We start from the raw sequence: 16,598 nt of genomic DNA on the forward strand, positions 1-16,598 counted from the left end.
AGAGAAGCTGAAGCTGTGGATGCAAGGCATGTGTATGTCTTGCTTTTTATTACACTGAAATTTTAAGATGAAGAGGGATGTAGAAGTGATGCATAAGACTTAAATATGTATTTTAGATTGAAACTAGATCAATGAATATTCAGCTTCAGAGGGTTTTGGTTTCATTTGGTTTGGTTTTTAGTGTTTATTTTATCTGAACCTTGGCAAACAGTTGTCAAAATCCATCTACTCCTATAGTGGTGCAGCTCAGAATCTATCACTCACTCTTCTGGTATGTTACTTTTATTTGCTTAATGCATGGATAATACTTCTCTTTACTGCTGCTTGTTTCATATTTTCAGAACTGGTAAGAGGGGAGAAATGTTTGTAACAAAGGTTGTGCATGTACATCTTGTTGAAGGCTAAAGAGAAAAGTTGTAAGGCAGTGCATGGCTACCCTTTTGGCTCTCCACATGCCAAAAGGAGCTTTCTTAAAATTCAGGTCTAATGATGAGTAATAAATCAATTGTCCAAATGGTGATAGAAACACTTTTCATTTTATTGGCATTAGTTGCAATCTGCATATAACTAAAAATAAACATACTGACTTTTTGGTGACAGATATTTTGTAGATTTCTAAATGTATCTAGTGCTTTAATTTTTCGATCTGTTCTAGCAAATTGCCATTTCCAGAGTTATTGCCAACACACTCTAGTTCTGATTGAATCTGGAGTCAGGGTAATAATGGAGTCAAAGTCAGCATATTTTTACCTACCACAATTAGTTACTGTTCATGCAGCACTTTCTGTAGATGTAAAGAACTCTTAAGTGTTTAATATTATCAAGAATTATCTTCTGTATTATTCTTATTTTAGGCATTAGTGTTAAATTTATTTTTAAAAATGCATGGATACATTTATATTTTTGTGAATATAAATGTGTATTTGTCATTGATAAGCATAATCTTTTTTATTTTTAGAGCTCAAAGGAGAGCACTAATGAAACAGTATTTTACGTATTTTTATTTCCAATTATACAGAGACTATTAACTTTTTCTGTGCTTAGCAAATTTCTGTTTTCCTCCCTCACACTCCACCATTTTAAAATAAGAATTCATCTGCAATGCAGAGTTCTCCATCTTTATTTTCTTAGAGTAGGGTTTGATGACTGTCATTCGGCTGTATCACAAAGATAGTTTTATGTAATTATGTAGTTATTGCATATGCCTTCATAACTGCCTTTGCCTTTTCATGGAAGCTGTAAAGGGGAGCCAAGGATCTCTGTCTGGCCCTTGTCCTTTTGTCTTGTTTTATTGCCTACCCCATCCTCCTTGAGCTCCCTATGCAGCCAGTGCCTCAGCTCCCCTCTTTACCTTTATTTCATTGAGCTCTACGCTGTGTTGGAAAACAACCATTTTATTTATTTTTAACCAGTTTTTCCTGTAAGGCTCACATTCTAGTGCATGTGTGGGGAAACAACAAAATTCTGACTTCTATTTTGGCAAGCCTTGTGTTCCCACCATCTCCCCATAGCTCACAGAAAGGACTGAGGTTGGCAGGCACCTCTGGTGACCATCTGCTCCAGTCCCCTGCTCACTGCAGGCTCAGCTGGAGCAGGCTGCCCAGGACCAGCCACATCCCACAGATTCTGGGCATCTCCAAGCACGGACATCCACAGCCTTTCTGGGCAACCAGTTCCAGCACCTGGCTACCCACAATCTCATAGTTAAAAAGGTTTTTATCTCTGTGTTTAAACAGATGTGTTTCAGTTTGTGCTCACTACATCTTGTCCTTTCCCCAAGCTCTGCCCATTTGTTCCCTGGGTGGCAGCTGGACCAGTGCTCATGGTCTGTGTCCCTTGGGGTGCTGGCACTGTCCACAGGGGCTGTGGAGAACAGGTGGCACTGACACCCTTGCCCAGCTGTTCCAGGGGAGATTTTCTTCAAGTGGGGAGCCCAGCTCCTAAAGGTGAAGGTGCCCATGAGTGCCTATGTGTGGTTTGCCTGGGTTTACCTGGCTTCTGGGGCAATTTGAGTCTTCTAAGCCAACTTCCTCAAGCTTGATTCTTCTTTTTATCCTACAGGAGTTCGGTTGGTTGCATTTTTGGGTTTTTTTCTTTTTCTCCACTAGATGTTTCCTTTATTCTTTTGAATATTTTAAGTTATATGGGTTTGCTGACTGAAAATCTAAAACTTCATACTTATGTGCTACAATTATAATTTTGTTACAAGTCTCTAAATGCCTTTTTTTCCTGTTTGACTATAGTTCCATTTGCTCTTGATTGAGATTTCTGATTGAGGCTTCTGTACTGAGTCCAAGATTTTGCTCTAACAGCCTTAGTATTAATTTGGTTTGATAAATATTTTACAAACATGGCATTCAGGGTAACTTGCTGTGGTTTATTTTGTTACAGCTTTTTTACACTATAAGTTTCTTATTGTTTGTTTTGCTTCTTTCTTTTTTCATGGACTTTCTTGCCTGTGTTCACAAAGAGCTTCTGTTTGGTTTCCCACTGCTGATAATTAAATAGCTTTTAATGAGGAAGGCTGGAGGAACAGGAGTTAAAAGAGGTGACTTGTGCTGCCATTGCCTTCTCCAAAGCAGGCTAGTGGCATTGTGCAAAAACCCAGGCTTTTCTCACTTTGTCACTTTCTTCTTTATTAAGGATAAGGGATGTCAACTCTGTAAAAATATAGGTATGTAGATTAAAAATCTTGTCGAACAGCTAGAATAGTAACATTAGATTAGCACATTTTGCTGCTGCACTGTCTCCTAAATTTGCTGTGAACAAAACCTTGATAAATTTGTGTCAGATATCAGAGAGATGATGTTGCAAACATTCCCAGTGTGAAAGCTTGCAATGTTTATCCCTCCTTTTATGCTTAGATTTCTCTTTAAAGGGCATTTTATATTCATTTTCTTTTTGTGTGAATACTGTGGCATGTCTCTGTCATCAGTCTAAGTTCTTTCTCTTAGTCCGTCTTAGATAGAATGAGAGTGCTGTATCTTTTCTTTGTTAAAATACTTATTCCTCTTAAGTTTTTAGGTGGAAATAATTAATATTTCAGTTAAAAAGTGACTTGTAAATCTGAACTTCCCATCATCAGTTTGTGTGTAACTTAGTAAATTCTTTAATTACATCTGAAGAGGTGGGGAAGGCATGAGTCTGCAACTCACTCTGAAATTTTGTGTAAAATACTTAAGTTGTGGTGGGTTTGAGTTCTTTTTCTCCTTTCTCTTTCTTCAGCACTGTTTTAAAAAGCTACTTTGTGCTTTTCGCAATGTCTTGACAGTCAAAATTCTCACCCTCTAGGTGGATTTGAAAGGACTGAGTAGTAAAATTCAAGCACAAGTTGACTTGATTTTAACTTTCATTTTCGTGTTTTTAACACTTAGAAGTGGACTACCATTTGCATCACAGTCTCAGCTTTGTACTTTCAAGGAAGAATTTTCTTTCAAAACTATGAATTACGAAATTATTTGTCTGTTAAGCGTGGCTGCTTGGTGGAGGAAAGGTTGTGGTAGTTTTTATTTTTATTTAAAGTAAATCTTTAAACTTAATGGACTCCATGTAAGCTAAGGTCATGGAGCATCTCAGACGTCATTTTGCAAGCAGCCCATAGGAGGATACTTGCTCTTTTTCAGCCTCTTGATATTATGTCACTTAAGGCACATAGAATTTCTCTTGCAATTGCAAAATACACGTCTACAACACTGAAAATTAATGTTGGAAGAAGTACTAAGAGGCTGGAAACACTCTTCTTGATTAAAAAAAATTGTTGCATGTAGTATGAAAGGCCTTTATGATGGCATTCACTATGTGATGTCAAGGTTTTATCCATTCATATTTGTGCATGTACTGGGCCTATTTGTCAGCTAGGAAGAATCTAATTGAAAGATGGATTTGAAACAAATTATGTTGAAGTAACTGAGATTTTGGAAAGTTTGGGTGTGGATCTTAATTTTGCAGCTTGAGTATGTGAATCTAATAAATTCAAAAGAAACTTTAGTGTTGCTGCATCTATTCCAGTTGAGGGAGGGCAATAGGACATTAATCCAGTAAGTTACAGCTAACTTCTGTGTTCAGCAAGCTTCTGTCAGTTCAAGGGGACCGACTTCTGAGCTGTTATCTGAAATCTGTAACATTTTGTGCTGATTCAGAGCCAGAGTGCTGCAGGTATAGCAGAATATTCATCCGTGTGGTTGAGCTGAAGTCACCTGGTGTCACCGCAAGGACCTTCAGTGCCAGCCAGGAGCCTGGGTCAGATCCCAAGTGTGATGTGCCATTCCCTGAGGTATCCAGTCCACTATACCTACGCCAAGAATATTTGTTCAAGTTACTTAAATATATGAATTATTTTGATACATAGTTATCAGCAGAGGAAAAGCTTTACAACTATAGCACACAGTAATTTCACCGTGAGTCTACCTGCCTAGCCCAAGAAGTTGAGCTGTGTTGGTTTCTTACCTGCTGCTTCCAATTACGGATCTGTTTAGCTTGCCTTCCTCCAGTGGCTTACATGTTGGATGGTGTAGAATCAAAGACTATTTCCTGTCTCTCTGCCTCCAGCCAAAATGCTACTTCTTCCTGTTCTCAACTGGTGCTTTGATGGCATGTATCACAACACAGGGGACTGCCCAGCCGGGCTGCCAGCCCATGTTCTCCTCCCAGCTGTGCAGCTGCTCCAGGCAAGCCAACTATAGCTTAGTTTTTGTGAGTGGCATGTCAAAGCCATCTATTTATAAACCAAATTAGAAAATGCCTTGGAAGTGTAATTTTTCTTTCAGGTTTCACTTCCAGCTATCCAGAAGCTCAGTATTCCATATACATAGATTTGGTATAAAATTTGAATTTGACTGAAAAATAAAAAATAATATATTGAAAAAGCCAAAACAAAAAAAAAAAACCTGTTAAATTATTAAACTTTGGAATATAGATGTCAGCCAAAAACCATTTAAAATATTTTTATGCTTTACCTGTAAGATGAATCAGGAAGAATGTGCAGAGGCCCTAATAAAATTATTCATATTTATTTTTTCCATTTTCCATAATTTCCAATTAGTTGTTTATTTTGAAAGTATTTCTTACTAAGAAACTGGTATTATGCATGTTTTATGTAAGGTAAAATGCTTGAGAAAAACATTTTAAATGTGCTCACTGGTTTTGACCTCCTTCAGTTTCAAATCAAAATGCTGACTAATGCTAGAAGTTTGTAATGGTCTGGATGCTGGTCCAAGTATTTGCTTGATTTTTTTAAGGATCAGGCCCTAGAGAACCTGAAATGAATATCAATAAAAATGGCATTCAACATAAATGGAGTTACTTCATCATGTGGGGTTAAGCAACCTTCCCAAATCCACAAAAGTAACACAAACCATCCAATTCTTTCTGATTTATAGATCAATATATCAGTATTGGAAGGACTCAACTTTTCTTACTACTTTGTAGGGGCCTGGTAAAGTTGTGGAATTGAGATCTGGATTACACAGGCTGAACTACACTAAGGCCTGTGGATAATATTTCAGTCTGTAAGCAGCCAGCCTTTGTCTCTGCAGTGCCGTTCTCTGATCGTGAGGGTAGGACAGCATGAGGAGCCAGTACACTGTAGTTACCCATATGGGTAGGTGATGTTAGGAGTCTATGCAAATGGTCTGGGAGGGTTTTCTGCATTAAATAATAGACTTCTCTCACAGATTAATCTCCTATAACTAAGCATTTTCTTTTAAATATAAACGGCTCTGTGCCACTTTTAGAACACTTGGATTACTTTGTTAAATTATTAACCAGTTTTTATCATCGGTAGGGGAGTTTTTATAGAAATGAGAGCAGGATCTTACTCACTAGTTATTTTTAAAATGTGCCAGTGTGAAGGCTTGTACTTGTGACAAGGCTCATGAAGCCTAACAGAGCTGTTGTACTGATTTTAAAGGAATCATAAAAATTAGAGATAGAAAACATTCTTTTTAGGCATAAAACTCCATCCAGGTTTCGTGTTTGCAGTGTATTTGATATTCTGCTTCTGAAACCAGTGGATGTTGAGGCTGTTTAGCAGCTCTTGGTAAGTTTTTATTATATTTCAGGATATGGCTAGTAGGCTGTGAATATTGAAGCAAGGGGGAAACTGGTATTTAAATCTTAATTTACTGATAAGTATTTTCTGCCCTGACACAAGACATGGGTTGACAGTAGGCTGTATGCAATCTTCTTTCTCTTCTGCTTTTTCTGTCCCTTGAAATAGAGGCTGCAGGTAGAGAAGCACTGAGATCTTGTTTTGCTTGAAGGCCTGGCAGGAGAAAAGTCCAGCTGTAGGGGCATAGCTCAGTGGATTACTGTCAACTAAATATTTGGAAGTCCTTACTCCCAAGTTCTCCATTATTTACCTGGAGGATACCAATGTACCTGTTATCCATAAATTCTAAATCCTGGGCTAGTGGAGTGTGGTCAGGCATGAAGAAGTCTCTGTAATGATGTCTATCAGATCCTGAGCAGCTCAGCTTCTGGACAAGAAAGACATAGACTTTTCCAAGAATGTAGCTCCATCCTCTTTGGTAGGCAACCGAAAACAAAACAGGTCTGTTTTGCTCCAAACTGTAATGAAACATAATGTAAGAATATATCAAAATGCACCAGAAAACAGAATTACCTATCAGCAGAGTGCAACTTGTCTGTTGTAACTGAAAACATTTTGGTGAAGGATGGTGTAACAATTTAGAGTAGAGAGAACATGGGTGTCTCTTCCTCCAAGGCCCTACCACATTACTTTTTCCAAATAAATTTAGAAGTCCCTGCTTTACATTTCACATGCCTCTTCCAATTTTTCTATTTAAAAGGTTAATCATGAAAGTATGCTGAACAAGTATGGATGTCATGAAGGTGGTTTGTGAAATCTCTGAGAACTTGCATTACATGGCCATTTTTAACTAGTGTCAGTGTGCCCAAAATTAAAACTTAAGATTCAATAACAGCACTTTCAGTGTCTCATTATGCTGTGTTGTATTTCCACTTTTCCTCTTTGCACTGTAAAAAAGCAGATTTTATTTTCCATGGAAAATTACTAAATTTCAAAATTGTGTATGGATATATGCTTTGTGCTGTTTATGTAGCAAAATGCTCTTCTGACATTGGCAAGGCATATTCAGCAGATGGCTGGAGAGAGTCTAATCCTTTCCCTCTTGGCACAAGGAATGCTAATTACTATGTGCCTTGAGCAAAGAGCCTTCTAGATAGTCAGCCACCTTTCCTATTGGGGTAGGAATGTCTGCTGGAGAACCTAATGGAAAGATCTCCATGTAAATTCCTTGAGGACATCTTTACTGTGAAAATTTTTAAAAAATTAATTAAGAAATCTCTACTATCTCCAAATGTCAATTGGAAAAGAAAAGGGCCCTGCTGGCAGCCTAATGCAGATCATACCAAGGATTCATGTTGGGTGGAGCTTGGGCTTGGCAGGATAAGTGGGAAGAGATTACAACCGCTTTCATCAAAACAGAATCAGTTTTCAGGAGAGGCAGCAAAGGATATCTCTGTCTCCTCCTGACACAGCCATCTGAGACCTGTGAAAGATGTGGTAGGAGGGTTACCAGATGAGCATTTGGCACTTCTTTTCTCATTATTTGCAGTTTCTTTGAATTGACAGTGAAGCATTGCAGCAAAGGAGCCAGAAAGAGGTCAGGAAAAACTGCTTGCCTGATATGGGAAAATCAGTCAATGAAACCTGAGACATTCCACCATGAAAGTAAGCAAGAGAGCTCAGGTCCTTCCAGAGCTGTACAAATAGGGAAGGCCCCCCTAGTGCTGATCCAAGGTCCTTGTTTGCAGCTGCCTCATTTCCAGCAGCGACATGACAGGAAGCCAAGGGATGAGAAAGACAGAAGGAGACAGCCTTGCCCTAGCACCCGCTGAGACCTGGCTGTCCTTGCCCAGCTCCTGCTTTTACTGAGCCTTTATCTGCTCCTGCCCCAGCACTCAGCATGGCAGTGAGTGTGAAAGGTGACCTGGCTGCAGCAGCGATTCTGCTGTGGGGCTGCTCCTGCCTGATCCAGCCAGCAGCAGGAAAATTCAGAGAGATGTTGACTGACATCTTCACTGGCGGTGAGATTTCCTCCAAAGAAGAGCCTGAAGATGGCCATGGGTCAGAGAAGGAGCTCAGTGCCTGACCCATGTGCCTACCTGTGAGTGTGTGGTGGGGAGTCCTCTGGGCTGGTGGGAGCGAGCCAATCACCCAAGGGCCTCCTTTGTCTTTTTGTATTTCCAGCAAAGGCCTTCGGACTGAAACCATGTAGGTTTGGGTGTGGTGTTTAGCATTTTTCCCTGTTCATCCTCACAGTCTTTTACGCAGGAGCTTACTCTGCCAAACTGATTCTCGCCAGAAAAGTCCCCCTGCCCAAGCCTGTCCCCAGAAGGTTGATGGCACTTGTCAGCCCAGCATCTGGAGCTCCTCTGTGGCAATAGGCCAGCTGGGAGAATCACCCTGCTCTCAGCTTACGTGGGCAATACTGACCACTGACATGGTCCGGCTGGTGTGGTGGCATCAGCCAAAAGAAGCCCCAAAGGAAGATTATTATTTATCCAATATCTGTGCTTTTTAAGAAGCTGAAGTTGTTACCACCTGCTATTTACCATCTTTATACTCTTACATACCAGCTGCTAAAGCCTCTGTGCTGACTCTTTTCACTTGCCCCTCAAGACCTCATTTCTGCTCACAGCAATGCCTGGCTGAGCTCTCAGGCTCGGGGTCATCGCTCCTGTGTCGCTGCTGCTGGGAGCCCTGCAAGGCCCAGTGCCAGAACCGCACTGGGAGCAGCTGAGAGGCAAATGGGGCAGTCCGAGCTGTGGTAACAAGCTGGCAAATATGCTCTCTGCACACCCCTGCTATGTGAGCACATTATTTCCTCAGTGACCTAGTTTTATGAATAAGAAAGTCTTCCCTCTTCATAACCACAGTAACAGAGAGTTTTATTAATGTTTGCCACTATAAAGAAAAGGTTACTGTGTCTTAATTTTACTAGGTTGCTTTAAAACCGATAAGATTTTATGGAGGTTGGGAGATGGCTTGTGATCAGCTGTCAGTTCTATGTGCACGCTTCTTCAAGAAATGAGTCTGTAGGGATGACTCAGGCTTGGCAACAAAAGATGTTCCCTCTGTTAAACAGTTACCTCTGGAAATGTAAGGCTGTTTCTTCATTGCTCTCTTGGAGAAGGGAGGGGATGATAAGATTGCTAGGATTATGATTATGAATATTTTAAATTTGAGCTCTCAGTTCAGCTGCATGACAGCTCATATCAGCCAAATAACATTTTCTACCCTGACTGGATAAGCACATCAATGCTTCCAGAACAGATTCTAGTTTTGGCGCTACAACTGGCTGCCTTAACATATTTGTCTGTGACCAAAAAGGGTACCAGAAACCTACATTTAAATGTTACTGGAAGACTATTTGTATCTTATCTAAGCCCAGACTGAGGGCTGTTACCATATGCCCATATCTGTAAGGGCTGTTCTCAAAATAGAAATAACTAAATTCACTTGAAAACCAGAGAAGGGCAGGTTTCAGGCATGGTACCTCCTAGGAGGTAACCTGTGCTCTTTTACACTGGTCTGGGTGCTGGGCTGCAGCACCCAGGTAAAGTCAGGTTTAAAGCAATTAGGCTGAAGAAAATAAGGTCATTCTTTAGCTGGCATTAAACAGGCTGACATTTTGAATGGAACTATTGAGAGGCCAGACTTCCTGAAGCAGAAATAGAATTGCAGGGGTTTCTTGTGATTGTTACTTAGCAAAATAATGCAAAAGAAATACTATAATTCTGATCCCATTGTTTTTGATCTAGGAATTGTTTTATTATTTTATTACAGTGATGCTCCTTGTCTGCATCCATTCATCTACTGTTATTTCCCTCTTAGAGTTTGTAGGTGGTATAATGTTGTGATATACTGTTGTATTGCTTAAACAGAGTCTGAATCAATGGATGGTAAAGGCTGTTTAAAAGCTGTTTTCTCTCCTACAAGAAAAGTCAATTTATCCGTAATCAGAATGAGCAAAAAGAGATATTTTGTGCTCAACAGGATCTCTTTGGTAAATGGAGGTTTCATGGATTATGCAACTATATTGGAGAGCACCATAAATTTTGAGATGGGGCTGAAATAATGTTTTATAAAACCCCAAAAACGGGCAGGAAAACACTGTCCAGTGAGAAGGGCCTTGAAATGCCTTTGGCCAGCAGAGGTCAGACTGTCCTTTAGACTGTGTAGTTAATCTGCTTTGTACCTTTGGGCATGTTCCCCTGCTGTTTAATGCTCCAATCCACCTCTGCCAGCTGAAGCATGTTAGTTTATTTATTTAAGAAATTCTTCTGCAATCCAAGCTCCACATGCAGTATCAGCACGTGTAATAAAAATTGAGGAAAACTCAAGTTTCTCTGAGTAAATACTTTATTTTGCAGCCCTATGATCCAAGTTTTGTGTATGCATTTGATATGGGAATACAATTTGGTCTGAAATCCAATTTCATCAGCAGTGAGATTTTTTTTAAATTTTGGTTTTTGTTTAGGCACTTGATGCTTGCAATGTTTTGACTATCATCAAACTGGTCCTTTTCAGCTACAACTAGGAACATCTAATTTTCTGGAGTTGCTTGCAGTAAGCAAACATTTTCTGCTGCAAGTTAATGCATTCCTATGGTTTTCTTAGTATTTATGTGAAATTCTTTAGCTGTGATATTGTAGATGGTGCAACTAAATCTGAATTATGGGTATGGACTGCTTTTGGTGATGCCTGTCTCTGAGCAGTAGCTGGCACCTGTGCGCACAGACAGATGTGCCATGTCCCTTGTGCTCATCTGCACCAAGAAATTGTTCTGGCATCATTGTACATTGAAACCTTTGGTTTCTTAAGGCAACAACCTTGAGAAAAGAAGCAACCTTCTTCTGTATTTATGGGGCTTCTGGTGTCCACATGCAAAAAATGGGATGAAGAGATGAGAATCTGAAAGGTAGTTAATGTTGGAGCATTTCTTAGTCATAAGGTATGGATGGAATTTAAGAAAGAAAAGCAAATTATTAATTCCTCATAAGATCCAGTTTTATAAGTAATAATATAAAAAGTTGGTTTTGAGCTATAGGTTTTGAATAATAAACCTGTTCTTGATAGTGGGGGGTATAGGAAAAGTAGCACTTTTTCAATCATGTATGCTACAAAGATACTCCATGCAGGATAAAATAGTGCTGATATAATTTCCAAGGATGTCTTAAAAAACATGCTACATTTCCATAGTAACAACAAATAATAATGTGTGTTTAAACTTGTGGTTAACTAGTGGGATAAGCAATTCCCGAAAACCATGGGGAACATATGCTTGTAGAGAAATAATAAGATCTTTGAAGGGTGACTAAGTATGAGTTCATGTGGGTGAAAGGAAAAATGAAAGCAGCGGGGTAAAGGACATAATTTCACATCCCCCAGGTGTGGGTTCTTGACATGACAATCCACATGGGAGGGCTGTGTGTGGCTCCTGTGGGTGTGAAAGAGGACTACCCTCTTTCATGGTTGTGAGGACTTCAGTTTTTTTGTGCTCTAAAGATTTGTGGCTGAGATTTTTGTCCAGAAAATTAACATGAAGCCTGAGGGTTTCATACTCCATTTGGGAAAGACTTTTTGGATCTTATTTGCATTTGTACCATGATGACAAAGCAGAAGATGTAAGCCCCTGAATTACCTGCTGCATTATGGCACCATCAGCTCGAGTCTGGAAAAGCAGTAAAATATTGTTGGGTCATGATCCTTTCTGTGCTTTGAGAGGTTGAAAATTTACTCGAGCTTCCTTAGGAAGCAGGAAATTAATAGCAGAAATTATGCAAAACGTTCACGAGGATCTGTGCGTAATTTCGATGCAATGTTACAAAACAACTACGTTGATGCTCTTTTTGAGAGATGGGTCATGAGAATGACCAAATCTCTGACTAACCTCTAAGATTTGGGAATCCATAGGTCCAGAATGACTGGCAGGGAGAAGCTGAAAGAGGACTTTCTTTGGTTGTATATAAAACTTATAAGGAAATTAGTTTAGAAGATCTTTGGTGTGGGGATCATAACACACCAATCTGTGATCCATGTCCAATATTGCAAGTTATTTTTGTGGTAAAAAATATATTTTAGTAATATGTGTTGGGGACACCCTAAGGCTTTAGTGCCACAATTTGATAATACTTTGCGCTGATTTTTCTTAAAAATTCAGACCATCTCTCTCTAGAGAAATGATGGTTAAATGTTTTAGGCTCTTTAGGGGAATCAGTGTCAAAGCCTAGATACAGCATCAAGTAGGAATCTTTTAGGGTAGCGTGTTTCATGTCTGATTCATCCCTATGCCTAATTAGGGAAAGAGCAGGGAAGCTGGTCCAAATTTGTCTATGAAGAAAAGTCAGGATGCCTAATTGGATATAACAGTTTCTGGGGTTTTTTCCGCCTGTTTCGTAGAGCTGCATTTTTTGGAAACACCAGGATTTTCCTCATGTGATGAACATTGCCACTTCTCAGCATTTTTACCTACCTTTTACAGCACAGTAAGACAGCAGTGATGACAGCAGCAGCAGCAGCAGCACAGGTGTCTCTCTTGAATGCAAGACTGTGTACCTGAGCAGCACCTCAGCACCTGCCAATTATTGAAGGAAGATTATTTCTATTTTGTGGTGAACATTGGAAAAGCAACTGTAACACCTTTAAATGCTGTGTGTCCACACCCAGTGAACCATCTTCCAAGCAGTAGCAGCTATAGATAGTGAGTTCCTTTTCCCAGTGAGGTTTAGTAGCTCAAGCATGTGTTGTACTGGCATGGCCATATTCCTTCTGCTTCTTAGGCTAATGCAGCCTTTACTCTTCAGGGCCTCTCTGTGCTAAGAAGTATTTTCAACTTCGATCTCATGAAATTTTCACCTACCACTTGGGCTTACATGCTGTCAGCATTGAGAGCCTGGTCCTTTCTACCAGAAGAGGGAATGAGTCATTAGTGCTAGTGTTGCCTCAGGAACAAAAGGGGAGCACAAGAAAAAATGGGTTTCTGTTGGGCACGAATGAATGAATTTAGTCTGGGAAGGAAGGGATTTGCTTAGTGATTGTAACCATGAGCTTCTGAAACAGCCTTCCAGTGGTAGTAGAAGGACAAACTCCCCAATTTACTCTTGAGGGCAATGTATGGAAGGAACTGTGCAGTGGAATAGCCGGGGGCTGGACTTGATGGTTCCAGAAATCCCTTGTAGTTCCCTTCTCCCCTGCACAAGTGTGTCAGGGAATGAGTGATGACATCATCCCTCCCCTTTCCAAAGCCGCACTGGAATAGCTGCAATCTAGCTTTTTTAGAACCTACCACTTGGAAATGTTTGATCAGCTGTGGCAAGTGCTCGGGATGTAGACTCCATGTATTTTTTTTAAGGATATATAAATCAAAGTACATATCTAAGATTTCCCCTGCCACCACATCTTACTTTCTTGACACTATTTTTACATTTTACCTCACAAGAGTGAAACAAGCTAGCAAGAAGCAGGATGCTGTCGCAGCCAGAGTTAGAAGTGCTTGCTTATTAGAAGAGCAGCCTTTTTTTCCCTGTTGGTGGCATATGTTTTACTTGCTAAGTATATCTGTACCAGAACAGCTGACAAATGTGTTCTAGGTAGTCTCATTGACCAATATGTTTCTGCTTCTGCTCTCTCTCTCATTAATAATTTGGACAATGTGGTGATTAATTGGAGTTTTTAGTATGAGAATATTTCCATTGATGGCATAAACTCTCACTGTGGTGTCTTGTGTACAATTTCTTACATGCAGTTGCTTAAATGCTGCTGAGGAATCCTACTAAACAGCTTGTAAAATCCTTTGGCTATGAAGGCTTAGTTAATTACACAGGAGGACACAGTGAATTAATTCTGAAATTAGTCTAGCACGTTTATTCAAAATAATTTTTCCTGCATCCAGAATTAAAGGATTTATTTCAAGTTTCACCTGGATGCAATTTGAACTGCAATTAATAAACCCTCTGACCCATTTGGTATTAGCAGCACAGCTGTGTTCCCTTGCCTTCCCTGCTGAACACTGGTAAGATATATTCTTTTATCATTTTACTTTCTTCACTTGACCTTAACATTAATATTTCATAGTGTTAAGGGGAGAGGGCTGGCAAGTATGTCCTAATTACTGTGTATATTCTACTGTGGAGTGCTGGAACATACAGTACTCACAAAAAAGTTCATTTGTGCAGTACCACTGGTGAGTGGAGCTTTTAATGAAGATGTGCACACAGATCTCAGTAAATGAGTGACAGTTCTGAGGGAAAAGTGACATTTTTACTGTATTTTATTCTATAGTATTACTGTGTTTAAAATAGTTTTGTGCTGAATATTGTACATAGTTCCACTACTGTACATAGATGGGAAAACTGTGTTTAGGGCTCTGTTGAACCAGGAAGTAGCAGGAGAAAGCTCTTCCTCTAAAGTGTATGAGGTTGAAACAAAGATGGAAAAGTGAAGGGTAATGGAAACCCTTTTCTGTTAGATCTGCAGTTTGGAAAGTCATGTCTGCTTCTGAACAACCTAGAGACAGTGCTCTCTTTCCTGAATCTGTCATATGTGTTTCTCACATTACTGTATCACTTAATGCTTCCCTGCCTCCTCAGTTACTTGAAAGTATTTAAAGAGGCTAAAATAAAGAGAATGAATGAAAAGTATTGATTTTTCCAACCAAATGCTGTGTTGCTGCTGCATTGTTAGGTGGTGGGATGTGTAGCAAGAGATGGTCATATAATTACAAAAAATTCTAACAGCCAATATTCTCTTTCACTCTACTTACTGAGGAGCTCTTTAAGAATAGCTGAATGTGAAGAATTGGTGAGTATTCAAATATGAATGATTAAAACCAGTTATGCTAATGCAATGCATTGTTCATTGCAATTACCAGGTTTCTTCTCAGTATAAATTATCCATACTTACACTGCATATGATACAAAGTAAGGGAATATGGGTGGCATGAAGTTTCAGTACAGCTTTGTCTTCTCTGTTAACCTCCTGTTGAGAAATAGAGAACGGCTACCACCCTCTTTTGCGTGCAGATTACAGGTTTAGTGCATTACTTGTGCCAGCTAATGAGGTTCTATTGTTCAAAGTCCCCCATGTAATTACCACTTTTTAGACTTGCAGCATGCTTGGTACCCCTCCTAGAGCTGTTAGATTTCTTCTGTTATTTACAGCATTGGCTGGGCTATTTGCTATTGCAAATAAAAAGGAAATTTCTTTTTACAGGGATCTGTCATTTTGTCCTGTGTGTACAGCACAGAGCACAGCAGGACCCTAGCTGAGCCTGCTAGTGTGGCAGTAATGTGAGTAAATCAGAATCAGACCTGACTACTGCCCTTCTCTGGGAGCAGAGTTCAGCAATAGGTGCTTCTGCCATGCTGTTTGTGCTGCCTGCACTCCATGGCATTTATACCTTTCACTGGCCAGGGTCAGTCTGGAACTGCCCAGCTGGAATCACCTGTTGTTGCTGAAGTGACAGACTGTGCTAGTGCTTTACTCCTCTCTAATGATCACTGTTATAAATTTGATTTGTTCTTATGGCATCCTTGAAAAGACTTTTTGATAAATCAGTCACCCATGTTTTCATCTCCTGAATTTGTCTTCTTCCTATTCCATCTGCAACAGAAATATTCCTCTTCCTATTAAAATGAAAACCAGTTTTTCTCTGTGGGGAATATTCAGGAATATCCCACTTGCTGATTTGTTACAGGACTTGTTACATGGATTCTCGAAATAAACATTAGACAAGAAACTACTGTTGAAATCTAGAAATATTTTTTTTTTCGTAGTAGGATACTGTCTTATTGTGCTCACTCAGAAAGATCAATATTATTTATGCCTTGTAAGGAACAAGTTCTTTAAACCCATATTTTATATGAAGATTTTCCCAGGACAAGTGATATGGTGGCTTTTTTCAGGTGACATCAGAAAAGGCATTTGATTGTGTTGGAAGTTTGTTATCTTTATGGCTGGGTTAACAGGGTCTGGACCAACATGTTCCACCTGAGCATCAATATGAACAGACAGGATTATAATCAGCAGTTTTGCATCTGGAGCCTTTTTTATTTGAATTGTGACACTACAAAATTTCATCCTGTGTGCTCACTGCCCCCCACCCTGAAAAAGGAGGAAGGAATTGGAAAGTCTGGGCAATCATCTGAAGTTGTGATGTAAAGTCTGTTTAACACCTGATGGAAAGTATGTGTATACCTTGCATGGTACACATTTGCTCCCCAGCCAGTCTTGACGCTCCAGCTGCCAGCTGCTTCCTGTGTGCTTCTGACTTAGATGTTTCAATTTCTTTCACTGGATACAGATGCTACAATAATCCATGCTTCTGGTGTTTTGTTTTCAGACATCTGCAGTGCAATATATCTGGGATTGTTTCGCAGTGTCTTTCAAAGTTGAAAGCAAGTTAAAAAAAACAAAACCAAACAACAAAAGGCAGCTGTCATTCGTAGTAGGACACTTCATCTTGAGCTGATTATGCTCTGTGAACTGCATATGACCATCTGAAGGTTTCTAGCAGGTTTATGAGGCACAGCTTGAGCTACATGTCCATCAG

This window comes from Pyrgilauda ruficollis, unplaced genomic scaffold, assembly GCF_017590135.1.
Source record: "Pyrgilauda ruficollis isolate IOZ18807 unplaced genomic scaffold, ASM1759013v1 scaffold3, whole genome shotgun sequence".
NCBI classification, from domain to species: Eukaryota; Metazoa; Chordata; class Aves; order Passeriformes; family Passeridae; genus Pyrgilauda; species Pyrgilauda ruficollis.